Raw genomic sequence first — 17,984 nt, 5'->3', positions numbered from 1 at the left:
TTTTTCAAGTTATCTGCCAGAAACTTTCAAATCTAAAGACAGGATGATTGAAACAAAATGGGTAATGAGCCAATCAAAAAGCATATAGGTTACAATGTGCAATTAAGAAAAAGTGAACATTGAAATGAAGAACAAACCGCTGACAAAGACAGTTAAAAATGGCTTTACTTTGAAAACAACCTCTTTAGCATAAACCATTATGCCGATCAACCTACAGAACACTTTTAATTGTAAATTTCACTGATGTGAGAGAATAATACGATGAGTGAAATAATTAGCACCTCTGCTTTGGTTGCCATTCTTATTCTAAGACGCACTTAGAAGCACTTTTAATATTACAAAGTACAATGAAAAGCTGTTAAGTGCATAACTTAATTTGCCACAAATTGAAAGCCTTGCCATGTGTTGTTTCCTTTCCGCAGAATTTAAAGCAAGTTAAGCCATTTACTTTTAGGAAATATTTTTAATTGTGCAGAAAGAAAACGTATTTTTTATAACTATATAAAAAATGTGTATTTATTAACAGATAACCGCTATTTGGTGGTGTCATGCTGCAGTGCTTAATTTGAGTTGGAGGTTGCAGGTGGTGACCACCAGCACAGTTTTTGGGAACCTGCATTTATTTTTTCTCATCAAAGACAGAGACACATGACAAATCGAGAAAGGAGGAACCTGCAAGATTGAGATAAAGAGACGCGAGAGCCAGGTGGTGGATTGAAGAGCATGAAGTCAAATTAAAACGAGCAGCCTTAGGGGCATATTTATGAAGAACTCGTGCAGCGCAGCAAGTCACGTTGCTGCACTGCACTGTGTGACAGGGAAGGGGCAGGAATGGGGTGTATCTATCAAGAAAAGGCACATCCCTGTCACTTGAAGGTCGGTAGGAATGCGTTTTTTGCATGTAACAGCGCACCCCATAGCGTCTTGGTAGTTGTAGTTCAGTTTTTCACACACAGTTCATAATATTTTTCAGCTAATGCAGTCTTTCAAAAATCGTATAGCTAGACACAGTGTTTCGGGATTCCTCCCTCATCATTAGAGATAATTTGTGGGTTGCTGGACATGCTGCCAATTTTCTCAGGTGTAATCCCACTCATAGCGTGCAGGCATTCCAAAGCTCGTCAGCTTGGGGGCGGCTCATGAGAGCCTTTTATCAGGGAAGGTGAGTAGGAACGCATTGCTTGCATGTAACAGCGCCATTACCCCACAGCGTCTTGGAAGTTGTAGTTCAGTTTTTCAAACAAAGTTCATATTATTTTCAGCTAATGCAGTCTTTCGAAATCGTATCGCTAGACACCAGTGTTTCGGGATTCCTCCCTAGTCATTAGAGATAATTTGTGGATTGCTGGACATGCTGCCAATTTTCAAGGTATAATCCCTCTCATAGCGTGCAGGCTTTCCAAAGCTGGTCAGCTTGGGGGCGGCTCATGAGAGCCTTTTACCAGTGAAGGTGGGTAGGAACGCATTACTTGCATGTAATAGCGCCATTACCCCATAGCATCTTGGTAGTTGTAGTTCAGTTTTTCACACAACGTTCATAATATTTTTCAGCTAATGCAGTCTTTTGGAATCATAGTGTGCAGGCGTTCTAAAGCTCATCAGCTTGGGGGCGGCTCACGAGAGCCTGTTATCAGTGAAAGTGGGTAGGAGCGCACAGCTTGCATGTAACAGTGCCATTACCCCATAGCATCTGGGTATCTGTGGTTCAGTTTTTCACACAAAGTTCATATTATTTTTCAGCTAATGCCGTCTTTCGCAATCGTATCTCTAGACCAGTGTTTCGGGACTCTTTCTAATCAAATCTCCCCTTCTTTTATTGTGGTCTGATCACCATCCCTCCTAACTTTAGTCATCCCTTACACACCACCATTTCGCATCTTGCCCATCCTTGGTTCACAATTAATCAATCTAAATTGGCAATTGATCTCAGAAACACCTTCCTCACATCTGCTGAGATATTTGCTCTCTTTCTGAAAACATTAATACCTGGATCCCATCATCCCTGGACCCTTGAGCACATATAAAAATGACCAAGCAACGTAGTAAACTACACTTGACACCTTGGTATTCTGAAAAACTCTGTGATGCTAAACGTCACTATAGAAACCTGGCATGTAACTGGAGAGAGACCCATCAGTTGGAAGTCAAACTCATAGATTGCATTGCTATCAGCATCAAATACAAACAACTAATCTGATTAACTTACACCACATATTACCCCACTAATATTGAGCTACCCAAAAACCCACCCCACAAGTTGTTCTTAATTATGAAAACCTACGGAATCTACCTTCATGCTGTATAATACCACCCCCTAACAAGCCCTTGGCGACACTCTTGCTTGGCTGTTCAAAGTAAAGATAGCAAAGATTATTCAGGAATTTCCAGCTCCCTCTTTCTCTGACACCCCAATGCTTTTTCCACCCTATGGCTTCCCCTACATACAGAAGAATTCACTCTTCTGTGCCCAACTGGAATTTGGTCCTAGTGATCTCCAACCAGCCCAGCAACTGCAAGCCAGCCCAGGTATTCCTATACTTAAGAAGACATCTACTGATCCTAGCATCGTCTCCAACTACATACATATTTCTATTTCCCTCCTACATTGCTATCTAAAGTTATAGAAAAAGCAACCAGCCTCCAACTCTCTCATTATCCTGAAGGCAATGCCCTGCTAGATCCTTCTCAGATTCAGCTAGATCCTTCTCAGAAGGGACCACCAAATTACACTGAAACTGCGTTGTGTCTGTCAGAAGATTTCAGACCATCCAGGATCAGGGAGGACCTGCCACCCTGGACCTATTAAATGTATCAGCAGAATTGGACATTGTACCCCACTCTATGTTTATCTCTCATCTCTTTACCCTTCAATTTTGTCAGCAAGCCCTTTCATGGCTTTAATATTTTCCATCAGATAGAATTCTATCTGTCTCTCTTCTTCCTTTCCCTTATGGTCTTCCTTTGCGGTCAGCCTCAAATTCCATCATGTCACATATCTCAGGGATCATCCTCAAGCCAGATCCATTTAAAGTATAGATCTCCCCAGTGGTTGCCTCAATTTGTTTCTTTGAATGTGAAATTATATTTTGTGATGACACCCAAATCTTCGGGCTGGACTGTTCCCATGAGGCACAGGGTCAAGTTTGATTTGCATATGGCCATGTCTGAACTGGGGTGGCCTGGTGAGCAAAATAATGAAGGATTAAAGCCAGATCTGTGACTGGGGGTGAATGTTTTGCCATTGTGCAACATTCCGTCCATCATCTTGTGTGTTTTGCTGTTCACCCTATGTGGGAAGGGTATGCTCAGACGTGGGTCCCGTGCTCACTACGCCACTGGAGTCAAGCTATCCTGGCTGAAGACGGCTGATAGCCAGAAACCAGTCCTAGGATGCTTGATTCTGGTCCAGGAAAGACATGGCTTGGCAGTTCGGGCTGGACTGTTCCCATGAGGCACAGGGTCAAGACTGATTTGCATATGGCCATGTCTGAACTGGGGTGGCCTGGTGAGCAAAATAACGATGGATTAAACCCACATCTGTGACTGGGGGTGAATGTTTTGCCATTGTGCAACATTCCGTCCATCATCTTGTATGTTTTACCCAAATCTTCATTCCATTTCTGACAACATCTCTCAAACACAACACAATGATCATGCCATCATCAAATGGATTAACCTAAACTGTCTTAGGCTCAATGTTGGTGAAACTGAGGTTCTTATGTTTCATAAGCAGTCCTAGGCTAGGTCACTACTGCGTTGGTCTCTAAATTTAAAACCCTTAACTACCCCAGCATTTCTGCTTCAAACCAAGTGTTATCCTTTTCCTCCCAAATAAGCTGTATGCCCCTTCTTTCCAAACTCTTAGAATTCTACGAAAATGGTGGTTCAAGCTCTTATTGTTTTGTCTTCATCGTAGGAATTCTCTCTACTTAGGGGTGCTACACTATCTTTTACACCGTATAGATACTGTTCACAACTCTGCAGTCTGCCTCACCTTGATAGTGCCCATTTATGCATCAGTGTCCTCCTACCCTGAAAGTGTACATTGGAAGTCCATTTACATATGCTCTATCTTTGAAACAATTTGCTTCGCTTATAGAGCAATCGATAATTCTGGTTCAATCCACCCCAGACATACATTTTTACCTTAGCATCCCTTTCCCCTTCTCTGTTATCTATCTTTGAACAAGCTGCTCATTTCCAGGATCTAATGAAGGAGACTGGGAAGATGTTCCTCTTCCTAGTGTGTCTGCATAATACTGGAACTCATTTCCCGCACCTGTCTGCAGTATTCCCAGCTTTAGTCTCTTCAGGAAAAAATTAAAACATGGTTGTTCTAGCAAGCCTAACCCCCTACTGGCACCAAGATCACTTTGGGTCACAACTTTCAATGTATATACGTATGTATGTGGCATGTGTATAGCACAAATCTAGCCAAAAGGCAGTTGGGAGCTCTAAATGGTAAAATACAACCATAAAGTATTTTTGGGCCACTATAAAAGGTAAACTTATATGTGTAGATTCATTACAAGTAATTTACTCTTACATGTCTGAGTAACTTTTACTTGCACATTTGAATAACTTTTGAGTGTAGACCTACATGTCCCCACCATCTGAAACAGGGAACAGGGGAACTAAAAATGCCAAATACAACCATAAGATTACTACTAGTATAGACTTCCCCACAATATTTGATGTTCTGTACACATGTGTGAGATCCCCTCAATCAGGGTGGAATATCAGTGAAAATTATGGGCACATTCTATGGTGTTTATTATTTTTTTTTATTGAAAAAAATATTTTTATGTTCATTATTAATGTTCATCCATTTTATTTTAAAATAATATTATTTTACATTTAGAACAATATGAAAAAGTTTCGGAATTAATAACGTAATTAAAAAATACCTATGTAAATATTTTGGATATATACATTAAAATTTTATTTTTCTGAGGTTTAGATTAAAAAGTATGATCAGGAATGTATATATATTTATGATTTATTTATTTATATATTTACAGTATTTATTATTGTCTGACTCTAGCCATTGAGCAGCAAAGCACTGTACATGTAAGTGTAACAGTGAACTATGAGCAGATACAGAAGAAACTGGGAAGAGTAGGCATAGACTTAATCAGGGACTTAAATTCTGAAATAAATTATTGTTATTTCACGTGTTCTGAAAGCAAGGAATTTTTAATTTGGGCTTATATGTTCCAGATTAGAGTTTTAGAGTCTAGGGTTACACATTCTGTAAAAAATGTAGTTAACTGGCGAACTAAGAATGCTATTTATCTCATAGTGTGCCCTTGTCATAAAGGATACATTGGTTAGATTTCTAGAGAGGTCAAGGTTAGAATAACTGAACATAAATCGTCTATCAGAACCACGAAGAAAAATGCCCCATTAGTGGACTACTGGTTAGGAAAAGATCATAAGATCGAAGACCTCAAATGGTGTATTGTAGAGGCAGTTCAAACAAATGCGCGGGGTGGTGACATTGCAATCAAAAGGAAAAAAACGTGAACAATTCTACATGTCCAAGTTTAATACGTATAAAAGCGAATTAAACAGCAAAAAATGGGAAAGGCTATTTTAGCCCCTCCCTCTCTTTCCGTTTTTTGGGGGGTTCATTTTATAAGACCTTCAGTTTTTTAATTTCTAATTTAATAGGATCTTCAGATCTGTTGTAGGAGATAATAAGATCCGATCTGTAAAATAACCAATAGAAGTAGGGAAGTCTCTTTCTGCATATAATCCATTTGGCAGGAAGGAACATATGTTTGTCAGTATTTAGATTCTCCCTCTTGAGGGCCGTAATATACAGTGACGGTAAATAGAATTTCATTTTTTTACACAATATATGGTCTTTGTACCATCTATATTTTGCGGACCGTTTCTTCGTACTACTATTTCAATATGCAGTTTCGTCCCGCCTAAACCAATGGGACAACTTACAGTCCCTGACAACATATATAAGATGGATTTGTATAAATTTGTTAGCTTTAGGATGGCCGCCATATATCATAGCCACAAGCCATTCAGCATTAGTTGGCCTTTAATTGAAGTCCGCCCCATTCATTTGACAAGCGAGGTCAGGACCTATAAAAAGGCAACACACAACGTGATGGCGTATATCCTGACCCGGAAGAAGTCTGTGGTAGAGCAGGGAGGCCGTTTGTTCTATTGAAGATGAGCATGCTATACTGCATTTCAGCATACTATGTCGCTGGCAGCGCTACCATTTGATCGAAGTGCTAGAGATTACCTTCTATGCCGCGATAATGGAACAATATCTAGTTTTGCACATTCAATTACACTTTATTGTAATATTTGTATATATTTACGAACTCGCACACTGTTTTTTTTAAAAAGCCACATAAGTTAAGATACCAGTATCAAGTGCAGTTTACAGTTAAACTCTCAAGGTTTTGAGGATAAAAACACTTAGTACTACATATAGTCACAGTTCTATAAGCCTTGTAAGCTAAGATATCAGTACCTAATGCTGCATGGAGTTAAATTTTTTAAATGAAAATCCCAACATGGAACAATAGAGAAGTCTGTTTGTCCTTTTTGTATTATAATTTGAGGACAAAAACACTAAGGGACCCTTTAGGATGCAGGGCAGATCGCCACCGCATGTATGGCGGTGGCGATCTGCCCTAGATCCTAGCCTGCCCGCCCACCACCCATTTCCCACCCCTGTCCTATTAGTATGGCAGGGGGGACCGCGGCGGACGAGAAGACCGTCAGCCGCTTTTCCACCCGGTCAACTAATTGACCGGGCAGAAAATCGTTTAATATGGTGGCGGTGTCTGTTAGACACCGACATCCATATTATGATGGGTGCTGAAAGAGGCCTGCTGCCACGGAAAGGCAAGCGGGAATGGACTGGGTACTCAGGGGGTTGGGGATGCACATGGGGGGTACCTATGGTACCCCAGCAGTTCCATGCACAACATGGCAGGCACCGCGCGTTGCCTGCCATGTTGTGCAAGGAAGTGCAAAACATGCCTTCCTGGCATTGTGGCGGGTGGTGCTGAGTGCACCGCCCGCCACAATGACAGCAATGCAGGATGCGCCCGCCACTAAGGCGGGCGCATCCTAATTGCCTCCACTGGACACCCGCCCTTATGGCGGGCAGTCCGGTTTCCCGATAGGATGGCAGGCGGACAAAGTCCGCCCGTCATCCTGATGACCCCCTAAGTACTTAGAAGTTTTATATATATATTTATGAACTAGCATACTGGTTTGTAAAAGTCCCCAAAATCAAAATACCTGTACTAAATGCCTTTCATAGTTTTTCTAAACCATAAAATCTCAAGACGGAGAGGACTCCTCCACTGACAGGATTGGTGGTCTAATTCCTGACTTATATTATCACAAAACTGTGCTCCACCTCGGCTGAGGTGGAAGTGATTGTTGTTGATTATTGTATATTGTCTGCCGATATGGAGGAACACCTAATAAAAAAATTTCAACAAAAAAAAAATCTCAAGACGCAATGATAGAGAAGTCTATCTGTCCTTTTCACATTACATATTGAGGACAAAATTAATAAAAATATTGTGAGAAAAAAACTTGGTAAAGTTAATAGGACATTAGGTCCTTCACACAGTTAGAACTCTTATAGTGTGGAATAGTCTTATACGTTCCTGATAATCCACATCTAATCTCTGTGGTTTTAACGTTTCAGGTAAATCAACTTTATGAGTCCAGGTCTTAAATGGGAAAATAGCGCTATCTACAGCATACAGCTCACCATAAAAAGAGAATAAAAGGTAAATAATATATACAATAATTATTTTAGTCTATAAGGAATGACCTTAGAGTTAGTTTCAATATTTTTTGTTCTATTTGAATTACAGTGTTGACAATGTCTTTAAAAATGTCGCCTATTTGTGAGCTGGCTGAAACTAACAGCGCAGTTATCCACATACGCGTTCTCGTTTGACTTACAAAGGGTAAGCTGCACATGAGCATGCATTGTTTATGAACATATAATTATTAGTTAAACAGAGTAATCAAGGGCCAGATGTAGGTAACTTCCATTTAGCGATTCCTGAATAGCGATTATTACCGAATCGCTATTAAGGATTCGCTAAATGGAATGTCAATTTCAAGTTTTAAGTTTACTTTATTTGCATAGTTAATTAAAACCATTGCAATACAAAAAATATACTCATTAAAAAACTATCATGTACATAATTAAAACTCTTGTCTCTAAAAAGCCATATTGTCTGGATTCTTGAATCATATACTCAGAGTGTTCACAGACCCCTTGCGTTTATGCAAGCGCTATTTCTGGTTCGGTTCCTGTTGTCAGTAATTCTGGCATCTTGCTGCCGCACAGTCTCAGATATTTTACTGTTCTACAGTTCAATTGTGGGTTGCTCGGTTCGAAACATGCTACCAAAGCTTGCCTCCTGGTGCGGATCCCTCGTTGATTTAAAGGATGTTTGAGAAATTTAACTTGTTCCTTTGTAAGTTCTTTACAGGAGCATAGTAGGTGCAGCATGTCTTCCTGAGCCAATCCACATAGGCGGCACGCAGAGCCAGCTTGGATCCGAAGCCAGGGAGGGAGATGCTTGGCACAAGGGAGCAGTCCGAGCCTATATCTCATAAAAGCAATTTTTAAGTTTTTATCATAACCCAAGTTGAAATAGGTTTGTATGCCGGGCTTCGTGTATGTGTTCAGGGTCATCCAGCCGTGGGATCTCTTTGATAGTGCGTCCTTGTCCTCCAGCCATGAGAGGAGTTTCACGGTTTTCCATACTAATTTTTTTAAAGTATGGCTGGTTGTCGGTATCTCCCAGAGCTGGTTTAGCCTCAAATTATGAAGGCTACTATATAGATATTCCGCGGCTGGTAATGCGGGGTGCGATTGTAGCTCCTTCCACAACTGTTCGTTTAGTGTGCCACGTTCTGCTCTTCGCACTTTGTCCCAAGTGATGATGAAGGCCCCTTGTCTAGCAAGTGATTGTTTCAGAATGCCAAATTCGAGTCTAATTTGGGCCGGTGAGGTGTATTTCGGCAGCCCGAAGATGACCCTATATGCCGTTGTTACTGTGGCATCCAGTATTTTTGCATCCTTCCCTTTCTGTACCTCACTGCCATAGGTGATTGTTGGCAGGAGTTTTGCCCGAGCAACCTCATCAAGTGGTAGGATCGATGGGCCTGTTAATTTAGAGTTTAATGTTTTTAGGGTAATTGCCAGAGCTAGACCTTTGTGTCTTATGCTGGTCTTCTGTGCCACAAACCGGCCTCCTGTATCCAACTTCACGCCTCGATATTTATATTCCATCGTATCCTCTATTCTGGTCTCGCCCCAGAACCAGGCAGCAGTTTGACGTCTTTTCCTCCTGACTATCATTGTTCTTGTTTTGCCAAGGTTAATGGTCAGGTCATTTGCTTGGGAAAAATCCCGTGTTGTGTTTAAAAGATGTTGTAGCCCTACTTTTGTTTTGCTGATCAGGACTATGTCATCTGCGTAGAGGAGACAAGGTAATAAAATATCTCCTAATTTCGGGGCATGGGAGTTGCAGCTGGTTAGTAGCGGGACTAAATCGGCAATGTACAGATTAAAAAGTGTGGGTTCTAAGACGCAACCCTGCTTTAGCCCTTTTTCCATTGGTATGCGCCTTGATAGATGCGTTCGGTTTCCCAGTTTCACCTGTATCCACGTATTCGTGTGTAAGTTCATTATTAGTTTGAGTAAAGGCTGTGGAAGCCCCCAGCTGAGTAGTTTGGACCACAGTCTGGTGCGGTTGACGTGGTCGAAGGCAGCTTTATAATCAATGAAACATAAAAATAGAGACGACCGTGTTGCCTCAGCCTTGTCCATAAGCCTGGCCATGCTTAGTATGTTTGTCATTGTCCCAACCGATTTTATAAAGCCAGTCTGCTGTAGGGGAATTATGGATTTTTCTTCTGCCCAAGCCTGGAGATCCTCCAATAGCAAGCCAGCAAAAAATTTGGCTTCGTTGTCTAATAATGCCACTAATCTGTAGTTTTGTGGATCCGACTTCTCGCTGGATTTATAGATGGGGGAGATGATTGAGCCTCTCCATGAGCTAGGCAGGGTATTCAGTGATCTAATTTCTCTGAAAAGTGGATCCAGAGCTTCTGCCCAGAAGGTTGCCTCCTGTTTGTACAATGCTGGTAGCAGCCCATTTGGCCCAGGGGCGCCTTCTCTTCTCCCTTTTCCTATCTGCCGTTTGATGGCATCTATATGGTTGGTGTGGGGGTCCTCGGAAGATGTAACTGTTCCTGAGTTCTCAGAGTCGGCGAGATTGTTTTCCGCCCAGCACTTGTGTTTCTTTTGGTAATCTACTTCGTTTCGCTCTGCTTGATCATGGTCTCTCTGGTCACTGCCTTGATGGAAATGGGACCTGAGGTAGTTTGCCCAGATTTCCTCAGAGATGTAGGAGCAGATTCCATCATGATTGTTATTGATGAATTGATTTATGGTCCTCCAAAATCTGGAGCTGTTGTTGTGTTTGACGTCGGCGTGTAATTTGGCCCAGAGATCTTCCTCCTTAGCTCTGTTTGCGTCTCTTTTCAGTTTTTTGAGGGCTGCCCTTTGATTCTGTAATGCTTTCAGTCGAGTTTTATCACTGGGTCTATCTCGAAGGTATCTCAAAAGTTGGTTAATCCTTTTTTTTGCATATTTAATTTCTTTTTTTGCCATGTGTAACATGGGCATTGTGCCACTGAATCTTTGCTGGTTTGGTGGTTTAACCTTGGTAGCGTATGATTCCATCCCAGATTAGAAGTTTTTCCATTTCTCGACTTCTCCGTTTCCGACCCTTTAAAAAAAAAGTTGTTTTGCATTTTCCTGCATCTCGCCGCTTGCTGCTAATTTGAATTTAATTTGTCTTAGGTCGATGGTAGTTGTAGTTCCTTGAGGCTCCCGGCAGCATTCGAATGTTGAGGTCACTATTCTCAGAGCTATTTCTTGGGGCCGGTGATCGCTGTCGCCTTTATCGCCCATCTGAAAAGATGTGATTTGGTGGAAGAGGCCTAAAGAAACAAAGGTGTAGTCCAGAAATGAGCTGGTTTTTGTAGAATTGTGTGTGGCTACAGGAGGATTATCTTCTGGCAGTCTGCCATTTAGAGCCCTCAGGTTGAGATGTTCTAAATCCTCCAAGATCGTTTTTCCCATCTTGGTTTGCTTACACATTTCAGGTTTCCCTTGCAGCGGGATATTCCAGTTTGCGTTATGCAACAGCACTACTTCTTCCGACGAAGATCCCATTAAATAATAATTTAAATCCCCGGTTAAAATAAGATCGGTTGTGGTGCCCTCTCTTAGGCATGTTTCAGCAAACTTGTACATTTCCTTAATAAGTTTGGTTTTTAATTTCGGTTGAATGTACACGTTTATTATCATGATGCTCATGTCCCTTTGGTTTGTCGATGTTTGCAAGAAAGTTACAGTAACTGCTAATGATGATTGCAGTGGAGGGCCAAAAATGCGAACAGAACAAGCAATTGTGTTAGCCACATATATGACCAACCCTCCTTGCAGGTGGCCATATTTTGCCCCCCTGATGGCATTTGTGTGGAACCGCAAGAATCCTTGAAGATGGGGCGGATCTTCTGCCCATGTTCCTTGCAGTGCCACAATATCGAAGGCCCTGACGTAGGTGACAAAGTCGACATCCGTTACTTTATTGGCGAGGCCGTTTATATTCCATGAACAGATCCGTACAGAGTCCAATTTTTCTTTTCCCATATAGAGTGAGCGAGGCTTGCGTCAATCTTTTGTATTGTTGATTGTTCTTGCGAACCATCGAGTGTCTCCATTCCGAGCTTGCAGAATAAGGGGATCGATGTGGCCCCTTAGTTGCTCTGTTTGATGCCTCATGTCCATGTTGCAGTACCCTGAGGCTCCTCTCAGCACTGATGTAGTTGGTCTAGTGGATGCTGTCACTAAACCTCTCGGTGGGGCTGGGATTAGCAGATCCGGGTAACCTGGTTTATAATACGGGGTTATCCCCCAGGATTTTAGGATGTCCCTTTTTGAGAGTATTTTATGTGCTATTGTTGCAGTGGTCCATGTAGCTCTTGTTTTTTCGCCTACCTTTACATCACCGCAATTAATAAATTCTACTGACTCAAAGTCTGTTGTTTTTTATATCTGCTAATTGCGGAATGTGGGAAAGTAACCGCAGTATGTTACCTCGTTCAGGATGTCGTGCCTCCCTTTAGAGGCGTATTCAGGTATGAACCATATTACATTAGTTTCCCTTCCCCCTGCCCAGTTCGAGACACCGAATTGGTTTTGGGGAATTGGCCTACTGGCCTCGTGCAATGCGCTGTTCGATGTCATTTGGATTCCTTCTATGTGGCATGAATTTCTTTGCCAGTTAGGACTCTGGCTGGTTTGGATTGATTCTTGGGGTATCAGGAGATTTAATGTTTGAGGTGTCTGGTGCTTATTAGCCACTTGTTGTGTGGCTGCTGCGTCAATGGGCAGAAGCTGACTGTTCTGAGTTTTCTCATTTTCCCCTTTGGCTGTTTGTTCGCTATGTTGGATGTTCAGACTCCCATGGTTTGTGTACCCCGCCGCGGCGAAGTTATTGTTTGAAAATGTAACTGTGGCGTTGTCAGTGTGTCCAGAGTCCTGGTTTATCATTTTAATGTGGGTTCTCGTCCCTTTGTCTTCTTCCGTTCTAATGTTAGTTTGGTTAGTGGTGGGGTTTCCAACTCGAGGGGACTGGGAAGAGTTAGCTCCTGCCTCCCCGCGGACATCCTCGAGTATGCTGTTTTCTCTCTTTCTGCTGAAGAAGTCTTGAATGCCGCTAGTCATGTTTGCAGAGTTCTTAGTGGCGTTATTTCCGATGTGGTAATGGTCTGTTGCGATGTCCCTTCGAGAGATGATGATGACCCAGTGGAGTGTAGCTTTGTCCCTCCTTGCAGTGAAGATGCCCCAAAGAGTCTTTGGAAGCCATTCCTAGTGGGGCTTTGCTTGTGTTTCCGACCTTTTCGTTGTTGTGCGCGTCTTTGTTTTGCATTTAATTTCAGATCAAAGTTTTGTGCCTCTGCCTGTGGTAGCGAATGGCTGTGGCTAGGAGAGAGTACTGTAGGTTGTGGGTAGTTATTATTTTTGATAGTTGTTCCCAATATGTTGGATGTAATCGGTGCGTGATCCTTGCCGTCCTCCCCCGGCTGGTCGCTTGTTGTATCTTCCCATTGACTAGGCCTGGCCTGCTCTTCAGTTGGCCGGGTGTGGGCGTTGTTTGATGCCTTTTTGATTTGTGAGCATAAGTCCGTCAGCATGGCGGGGAGAGTTGCTAATTTGTCCACAATTGGGCTGCACCCACAGGTTCGATGCTCTACTGACGTATGATCAAGAGTGCTCTCCAGCATTTTATTCAAATTCCCCAGCTTGCCGTCAATTGCCACAACATAGACGGCCAGCTTGTTCAGGAGGGTTAGCTGCAAGTCCATTTTATCGGTCTGATATTGCAGGGCCTCCACTAAGAGTTTCACAGTTTTAAGTAAACTTGCCCAAGCATTGCCGTGATCGGTGCCTTGCGTATCCACTTTTTGGCTTTCAGCCTCGTTGCTGATTTTGCCACTTGTGTCTATTGTTGGTAACTCTCCTTGGTTTGCAAGCAGTGCCTCCCACTCGTCCTTGTCTGGGTAAGCTTGTTGATCAGGTTCTTCTTGGTCATTCGGCATGTTGGTTTGGGGCATGTTGGTTTGGGGCGTCGCCGGGTCGCGTTGTTGTTGTATTGAGACGTATCGTGCTCCGTCTTCTGAGCCTTGTTTGTCCCTTGAGCTCGCAGAAGGTCCCCTTTCGGCCTTTAGGTCGTCCGTATTTGCTTCCAGGGTTACCTCCTCAGGATCGGGTTTGAGTCCCGACCGTAAGATTACAGTTGGGTTGTCTTGTTCACAGATGACTAACGGCTCTAGTGATGCGCAATTTCCGCCATTATTTTTATATTGGTTGGTGGGCCTGGGTGTTGAGGCCATTGTGTTGTTGTTGACTATCGCAGGGTTGCAGTTGTTATTACTTGATACTTCAATGTTATTTACTTGTTCTTTCCTTACTCCATAGATCTCAATCCTATTACCCCTCTCTTGCGCACATGTTGGTAGATCCTCGGAATGCGGTTCAGTGCGCTCTCTCTCTGGGGTTTTGAAATTCCATTTTACGGCGACTGCTGGGCCATATGGAGTTGTTGTTGTTGTTGTTGTTGGGCAGTCTAACCCTTGCCTTTCCCTTTTTCCTCCTTGGGCGGTAAACCCTTCAATCCCTTCCTCCTTACAACGATCCTCTTGTCTGGAAGGCAGGAGAGGTGTTGGTAGACCCTCAGGTACCCTGGGACATGAGAGCAGGGTGTCACCTGCATTTTTAAGAAAGCAGAATTTGGTATAAATTTTAGTCTGGAATAGATGGCGTTTTGCTGTTTTAGTCTCTGAAGTTGAATTGCTTGGCCTCTCGGAGTCTTGTAGAATTTCAATTATGGTGTTATCCTCCTGTGTGACAGGTCTTGACTTGACCTGTGGTTGTCCCTCTATGCCGTCCTGGGTCTTCAACTTCCTTTTCCGCCTCACAATTTGGTTCGCAGCCGCTTTGGGAACCCAGCGTACACGTCCTGATCTCATGCTTCAAGTTTTTTGGGTTGGTTTTTTTTTTGGGGAGCATTTTTCAGGCTGTTTAATCACTTTTGGACTATATTATACAGTTTAAGGTGTTTTTCTTTATCTTTATGTGTTATCAGCGGCGTTTTTAGAAGTTTTTGCGGGCTTTTTAGGCTGCTGTGGGTTATGCTGCTTAAGTTGCTTGTGCCTTGTGACTCGCTTTCACTACCGGTGCTCACAGTGCTTTAATTAGGCGCTAAAGTCACTAAAATTGCTGAGAGCAGTCCCACCCCACGAAAGACCTGATCACAGGTTGTCCACAAATAACCACTCACCGCACTGAACAGTGTCCTACGAATCCGGCGGTGGGGCGAAGCTACAGCTATCCCTTGCACAGGAAGCACGAGTTGCTCCTGCACCTCTCCCGGCCACCACTCGGCTCCTGCCGCACTGAATGGCAACCGTAGGTCCAACCGCTACTCGCAGCTCATGGAAGAGGCTTGACTGGCTCCGGTGCGGGCTAAGGCGGGCTGGAGCAGGCTGTCCACTGTTGCTTTGCTGGCTCCCCAATTCCCGCGTCTGCTGCAACTGATTGGGCACTGATGGGTATAGTGGATGTAGAGAGTCCTGCCCGTTGCCCCTGCTGTGCTGCCCCTGCTGTGCCTGTGCTGGTGCTTTTTCTCCGAGGTGCTCCTGAGATGCCTCCCTGCGGCTCCCGCCGCTGCCGTGTTCCCGCCACTACCAGGCCATTCCCGATTTTTGGCCGCCGTGGTACTCTGCCCTGCCCTGTGCTCCCGCTCCGTACTCCGCGGATAGCAGGGGTGACGAGGACGGGAAAGCGAACAAGACACCAGACGCCAGCTGGGGAGCTCAAGTTGCTGAGGGGGGAGAAGAGGAGGAGACGAGGCGAGGAGATCGAGGCCGATCGAGGCCGATCAGAGCCGTGGCCCCAGCGCGTCCGCTCAGCTCAGCGCATCCACTCACACCTGCAGCACTCCGGAACAGGAAGCAGCCTCCTCCCAGATTCCATTCCGTTCAGTAGTTGGGAAATGTAGGTAGGAAACGCTAAAATATTAGCGATTCTTTAACATTCCTTAATAACGAATGAGTAATTCCGATTCGTTATTAAGGAATACCTAGCCATTCATTCCTATGGGCAAGGAGGCCCATAGGAATGAATGGGAAGAGATTCACTATTAGCGATTCGATATTACCGAATCATTAATAGCGGAAGGTATATAGCGATTCCTTAATGCTGAGGTGCACTGTTTTTAGTGCTACCTACATTGCATGTAAGGAATCGGTATTTCCGATTCCTTAAATGCAAGAGCAAAATAAGGAATCGCTATTTAGCGATTCCTTATTTTGCATGTAGGTTTAAAGTCACCTACATCGCGCATGGCTAAATACTGGTTGGTAACGCTGGAATTTACTGAATTTCAGTGTTACCGACCGGTATTTAGCCACCTACATCTGGATCCAAGTGATTTATTTCAGAACTCTGGTCCCTATCTGCATTTGACCCTTTTATAAATAAAGTTAATCATTGGATGCTCTATCAGAACTCGTTGGAGGTCTTATAATAATATTGAGATATGTCCCTTTGCCTATAGAGTACCTTATTGATAAGAAGACAACTTTCTATTTACTCTCTAAATATTGAATTTTATCCTTCATAGATTCATTATCCTTAAACATGGTTGGACGAGTCTTTTGCCCTCTGACTTTTAGCTATTGAAGGTGCATTGAGACAAAAGGAACATTTGTGTCTCCATGAAATAGAAATAGGTGGGTTCATTTAATACTCCTTCCTCATATTTTCGTTATGGATCATGTGTTAGTGTATATCGGAGAAATTCCCATTTGCTTTATAGATTTGAATATGAGGTTTTTATTTCTTAAAAACCTATGTATATGTTTAAGTTTCACAATAAATGTTATTCATTTTTTATGTACCACTCTTTCTTAGAATAATTGTTATGTGTTTTAAGAGAAGCTTTAATAGATGTTTTCTATTATTCAGATTCATATGAAAACTTTTCATCCTGAAGAAGGTGAAGAAATAATTGTTCACCGAAAACGCGGTGTAAACTCTTCATAAAGTTTGCTTGTTGTTTTTAAAATGTGTTTAATTTTATTGTACATGGATTGTTGCTTCTCTGTGTGAAGATGTTTTTTAATTTTAATTCATTGAGAATGTGATATCTCTATTTGAAAATAAATATTTTCCTATATATTGGGATTTTTCTATTTCATTGTTTTTAAGTGCTCTTGGTTATAACATAAAAATAAGATTGTGGTACACTTTAATGAGGATTTGTTGTGTCTTACAAACTACACATAGCGCATGATCCATATTAAGGCATACACTTATATATGGAGATTCTTGCCCATAGCATTGTTCCTTGAAAAGTGATACTTTGTGTTGTAATAGGCTCTTACACATTGCCCACATTAAAAATAAATTAAAGCATATCCGTATTTAAAAAAGTCTGTTTACGAATTGTTCAAGGTTATCAGGGCTAAACTATCAGCAGAACATTCTTGGCTCTATTAGGGGGCCCCCTTAAAGGCTGGGGCCCTGTGCCAGAGCCTACTTTGCCCATGCATTAAAAACAGTTTCATAGACATGGAAGAGCTGATCCATAACCTTGAATCAGAATTGGCAAAATACATGGCTATCCAGAAAATGTACCAGTAATCCCACAGACCATTTACCATGTTACCACAGTACTCAGCTCCAGTGAGGATTTCATTCCTAAAATTAAGGTCTAGAAAATGTCTAATGCAGTCATAAAGGTATTACTATGCTTAAAAAAATGATTTAAAAACAAAGCTGTGAGTGTTGTAACAAAACACTGCCAGTAAATCATGCTGTGATGCATAGTACATGGAAATTAGTCAAGGTGGTGAAGGAAGTGGCCCTTAGGGGACACCCTGGTTACTTACAACCACCTGCTATGCCTTCCCAACATTGAAGATTCGTTCAGACAGGAGAGAATACAAACGGTTAGTTTATTAGCAATACTCTGCAGAGGAGTCCAAGTCTGACTTGCACCCTAAGATGTCTGCCGAGGGACTGGCCCCCCAACAGCCGGCAACACAATATGATTCTTCCCCAGAGCCTTCAGCCACGCTCACAGTGGAAAGTTACCGGGCTGAGCCGAACATGAACAAAGAAGGCACAGAGGGATGAGCTACCACCTGCCAGATGGGTACACGTTATAGACATTCAAGGTTATTGTGCTGAGCCTCAGCGTCTCGGAACGTGGGAGCAAAAACTACACACTCGGATAGGTATGCAAGGGCAGAATGGCCTATTCGTTAGCAAGTCGAGAAACAGCCTTGAACAGAAGAGAAAATAATAAGAAAATACAGTGTTCTGC

Source organism: Lissotriton helveticus, chromosome 12 (assembly GCF_964261635.1).
Source record: "Lissotriton helveticus chromosome 12, aLisHel1.1, whole genome shotgun sequence".
NCBI lineage: Eukaryota > Metazoa > Chordata > Amphibia > Caudata > Salamandridae > Lissotriton > Lissotriton helveticus.
This window is presented reverse-complemented; position numbering follows the sequence as displayed.